The sequence below is a fragment of the Neltuma alba genome, unplaced genomic scaffold, assembly GCF_004799145.2.
Source record: "Neltuma alba isolate B1F8T4 unplaced genomic scaffold, ASM479914v2 tig00012806_pilon, whole genome shotgun sequence".
NCBI classification, from domain to species: Eukaryota; Viridiplantae; Streptophyta; class Magnoliopsida; order Fabales; family Fabaceae; genus Neltuma; species Neltuma alba.
Genome location: NW_021637203.1, coordinates 1 through 5,806, shown reverse-complemented (window position 1 = coordinate 5,806; position 5,806 = coordinate 1). Strand labels below are relative to the sequence as shown.

The 5,806-nt window shown below is 34.1% G+C and overlaps 1 pseudogene; it reads right to left on the bottom strand.

Annotated features, from left to right (window-relative positions):
• Positions 1–1,281: 1,281 nt before the first annotated feature.
• On the bottom strand, positions 1,282–5,381 carry LOC114731137 (glycosyltransferase BC10-like; annotated as a pseudogene).
• Positions 5,382–5,806: the final 425 nt, after the last annotated feature.

Genomic DNA, 5,806 nt, shown 5'->3' with positions numbered 1-5,806 from the left:
CTATCAAATTCTTACAAAATGGATCTTATATTTAGGATCAGAGGAATATTAAATTCTTACTATGAGTTAGTCCATCTTATTTTGGTTTTCATTCTATCAAGGGTTGAAAATTATGTGATTTTGTTTCATTTCATTTTATTTTGTTAATTTTGTGATTGTTAACATATATGATTTGTATTAGAAAAAACATCAGGCCAAGTATGAATACAAAACTAAAAGGCAACAAATAGTTCTCGATGCTTAATGGGCCGTTCATTAGGCCCAGTATTTCACATTGGGCCTCACCCTTATTGAGAACCGCATCCCTTAGCCTAAATTGAATGACTTATTCTTACCAAAAACAATAATTGACTGACATATGGGGCCTCCACCTCATCAGCATTAGGAGCAGGTCCCTGTTGTAGGAGTTCCCAAGTTATGGGGCCTCAATGGCTCATTTTAGTAATTGAATTATTTATTTTTTGTCAACTTAAATAAGTTTAGTTCCCAGTTTAATTGAATTATTTAAGTTTAGTTCCCAAGTTTAAACTTAAATAATTAAAATGGTATGGGCTTCCCATTACAATTTTAGGCCGGACCATTTAGTGTTTGTTTTCACATTTGGTCTCTAATCATCTTCACTCTCATTCACTCCTTTTTAATGTCCATGGGACCTTTCATTTTTATTTTTATTTTTTTTAACATATGGGGCCTCAATGGCTCATTTTAATAATTGAATTATTTATTTTTTTGTCAACTTAATTACTTGCTTACGTACATATTTTCAGTATTATATATGATAAATTATTTGTGTAGAAATTTGAAACATTATTTATTTGGTTTAAATCGTTAAAATTCTCTTCATATCATGTATGACAATTATTTGTTGTAGAAATCAAATACACGTATATATACTTCAAAAGCTAGATCCATGGTTCATTTCATCCGTCACTTTTCTTTCAATCCTGTCTGGTCCAATTCTTAAATGACACTTACCTATTACATTTGTTTTCTTCTTGATGAGATGAAAATATACAATCCCACCTCAAAAGATAAAATCAGTTGGACGCAAGTAACTCGGCAAGAACAGTGTTATCCTCGGTATTTTCAACTTGGGACATTGTTTTTGACAATTCTCAAAAGTGCTTCTAAAAGTACTTTTTCACAAAAAAACAGACAAACTCCTTCATATATTACTACTTCGTAAACTATAAAAACATTTTTAAAATCATGGTTTGGTTTTATCCAAATATCCCATAAACAATGTCTCAAGTTGTACAAAAATAGATCAACACCAACAACAACCATTTAAATGAGCTGATATGATTTCTCCCAAAAATTTTGTCATGTAATGAGAAACGTCCGAGTGTTGATAGCCCAAAAGAGAAGAGGCTATCCATCTCCATGGAAGCAAACGCACTCTGCTAACTTCCTCTCCAAATTAAGGTCCACCCTATAACTGCAAAGCCATTTTCCCTTGAACCCTATATGTACTTATATATCTGAGTGTGGCTGGCCATATTCAAGCCTCAACAATGGCTGTAATTTACAACTCATCAATAATGTTGCTATATCAGAAACCGAGATGACAATGGGACAAGAGGGCCGAAAGAAGCAACAATCGGATGGATCTGACCAAAGAATCGACTCAAGAATAGGTGTGGCTCAAGGTGTGGAGTAATTGGAAAAAATTAGCAACAAATTGTCCAGTGTTTCAGGAGTAAACTTTCTAGCAAATAGGTAACATGGCTTCTGAACCCCATTCCATAAGCAAGGCCAACTTTGTACTTCTTTCTGAAGAAGCAGGTAGAGAAAACATGTTATTAAATGCATTTTGAACGAACAAGATCAGAAGAGTGCTTTAGATAGGTTACCTTGGCATTACTGGTAACATGCACACTAACATCAATGGACTGCAGAAAAACAGATGATTATCAAGAATACGGCAGAAAGATAAATTCAGGGGAATTTTACAGCATAACATACTGAGATTGGATATGAAGAAGCCATATGCAATAGACTAGCAAAATACTACCTCCGGTTCTAAATATAAAGTCTTGTTTTTAGTTCAATTTGAACTACAAACTAGATTTTACATTTAGGATAAGAGGCAGTATATCAATAATATATTTCTGAAAAGGTCAAGGCAAAAACTATACCGTAATGTTCTTCATAAGCTCGTATGTGACATCACGAGCCCTATATGATTTTGGATGCCATTTTCTCTCAGACCAGTCTACATGAGTTACCGACCAGTTTGCAATTCCACCAGGGTCAACAATCTAAAATAGAAACAAGTTAGGTGAGGCTGAAAACAGTCAAACACAAAAGAATTGGATCGCAAATAAAGTAATATTCTCACATTGAAGAAGGTTGGCATGTAATGTTCATCAGCAATACAATTCTTCCCTTCCAGACCAGGCTGCCATTATCAAGAACTTTTGCATCATTAGTTAAACAATTAAACCCAACCATAAACATGGACTCAATAGAGATGTAGTTTGCATTTGAGCTAAATATACTTAAATATACTAAGAAAATAAAGACCACTTCAACTCGAGCTAAAAGCTATAAAGATAAGTCCCCATGCATAATTTTGTTATTATCTGTAATACAGCTAGTCAATAGCCCTTCGTGCTTGATCTAAAGCACAGCCCATCAGACCTTGCTCATGAAACTAAGTCAATCAAGAGAATAGAAGGCAGCAAAGATCAATTCCTAATTACTTGGTTATAGAGACACTGGTACTGTGTCAAGGACCACTTCAACATAAAAGCTTCAGTTGTAAAGTCCCATGAACAATTTTTATTCAAATATCAAACAAAAACAAACATTTCATGCAATAACATCGAGTTCTCGGGATAAATTAAAGAACTAAAGAATACTTTAAATATTAAAATGAATATGGGAAACTTAAATAGTCACCTTACAGTAATCACGGAATTTTGAGTAATACAAATTGTCAGCCATAAGTATAATAGCATGCTGTCTCTTCATAGAGAACCACTGCAGAAAATTTTAAATAATGTGAGACAGGCGTATTAGAATGGGTGACTAATATTTCAATGAGCTATATATATAATAAAGTCAATTTATCTTCATCACCAGTAGGATGTCACTTAAGCCATAAAACAGAACATGGTCCAGGCAATACCGATAGAGTTAATTTGGTTATCAAGAATGTATCACCACCCGACCTTACGTGGCCTAATCATGCAACATGTAATGTAATTACAGGATAAAGTTATATGACAAGTGCCTCAGATTGATGTGTGTTAATTAAGATGGAAAACTCTTACTTTAACAGACAAAACTTGCATTCAAAATTCATATTAGCTGTTCACGAACTAGTGATTTTTGTACCTTTGATCATTCTCCACCTTTCACAAGAGAGAAGGCAAATGAAGAAAGATAGCCTCACATGGCTTTTGATGTGAATTTTCGTATTCTCTATTTGAATGAATGTGTTGAATTTTATTTTTAAAAAATCACATTGGCTTCTTACTTTTATGAAGCATACACCTTCAGTTCCTTAGTTTCATGGGATACTCAGTTTGGTCTCCCAATCTTGTCCTCTGGTTTTTTAAATTGTTCTGTGCCTATTTTAAGACCGATCTAAACCTTAATACTTAATTTAACCTTACATTGACTTGAACATCAAAATCTAAGAGAGTTGATACTGTCGTCATAAGTTATTATATATTTTGATGTTAACTTTGGCATGGATTGCCAAAGAGGACAAAAAATGGATCATTTAAAAGAAGGGGCGATAACATTGCCTATTTTTAAACTAAGGACACCAAATTTAAACATTAATGAAACTAGACGGTTCAAGAATAAATTCAAACCAAATTCTATTAAAAGCAGATGAAGTTTCTACTGAGTTAACATATCGTACTCCAAGTATTCAAACAAAAGATATACCTGCGCACCCTTTCTGAAATTCTTCACCTCAACTTCGGGTAACATATGTTCTGAATACCTACCATTGCCATGAGGACCAGGATCCCTAAAGCTGAAAAGACAAAGCAAAGAATGGTGGATGAGGATATGAGATCAGATAAGTAACAGAAAGCAGAGACCAGAAAACTACCAACACACACACACACACACACACACACAAAAAACCAGAGGAATTCACCAAAAATTAAGCAAGACATACCAGTCGACAAAGCTAATATTTGTATACATCAGATAGTCGTATATATAGTCAAAACTATACAGTGGCACGCAACTGCAAAATAAATGTAGAAGAACAAAAAAAATTACTCCAGTTAATCAATCAGTAATATAAACAATTCAAGTTACCAATCTCATAGCAATTCACCTATCAGAAAGTAAAACAAATTGCTGATTGTCAGGATCTTGTAAAGCATTTGCCAACAGCCGTCTCTCTGCATCAACCATTGAAATCTTACCCCACACCACCTGTAACATTACGAGTGATCACTTTGGCTGCTCATTAGATAACCACATTTCATAAACCAACTGCAAATGATTTGCACTACTATTATCTTGGCATCCAAAATGAAAAGAACATAACAGTATAATCAGAAATGGAAAAGGAGAGGGAGATCACCTTAAGGCAACATAATAAAACATGGGTCCAGACAAACCAACAAAAGCAAATGTAGGCAAGTTTCAATCCCGGACAAAATTTAGACACCAGAACAGAGATCAAAACAGTAAAATGTTTTCAAAGAAATATAAATGTATCATTTAGAAAAGATATTTCCCTAAAGTCAGAGAAGCACTAATTACAATCATTTCTGCAACAATATGGCGCACTAATCAGAAATTACATTCCTAGTAAAATTTCAATCAACAATTTCCATCACAATTTCAATTTCACAGGGACTCGGGTACTCTAAAGTGTAATATTGAGGGTATTTCAATATAGAGAGGAAACGTCCATTTAATGATTAGTCTTTGGTGACTTATCATTAAGAGAATCCACACAGGCAATATTTTATAAACGGCTTATGAAGTTCATTTGCTATCAATAGTGAATCCTATACCTTCAGAGAATCCAAATCAACATCAAAGGCATACACTCCGCTTAAATTTTTTTAGAAAAAAACCCCAAGTGGTCAACAAAATAACATGAGGTAAGAATTGCATTGATTACATCAGGTAACCCAATTTTCAGACTAGGATTTGATATTTCTACATCCACAAAGGCAAAGTTGAAAGCATGCCTCTTTAGCAGGCATCATGACAACAGTAAAAACAGCTAATATTTCCTCTCCAAAACAGAGATCAATGTAAACGAACCAACAAAAAAAGAACAAGACAGTTTACGACCTGTTCACTGCGTATATCCCGATTAACAAAATAACGGCTCACGTGAACTGGTCTAGTTTTAGATGCATGCACGTAACTGAGAATTTCCCTTCATGACCCTGTCAAGAAGAGAAAAGCATTCTTCAGCATAAATACACAACCAAAAAAGAAAAAAAAAAGAACAAACTTTATATAGACAACAATGATTAAATGAAAATTATGAAAACAAACTATAGAAAAACAACTAGGACAACATTTCACATCATTACCCATCCCACACTTCCAATTTTTACAGTTTTCCTATTGGTTGAACCATTCATACAATTTTAATCAAAAGGGAAGTAGCGCAGGTTTGGAAAAGGTTGCAACATGCCAATATCTACCAATGTTGATCACTCAACATGCTGCACAATAATGAATTTCAGTTAAGTTATGCTCCTATTTCCTTTGCCCCATATGCTTATAGCAAAGGAGAAACCCCCAGGAAATTCACGTTAAACACTTGCTCATTATCAGCTAAGGGTGCAATAAACCATAATGCTCT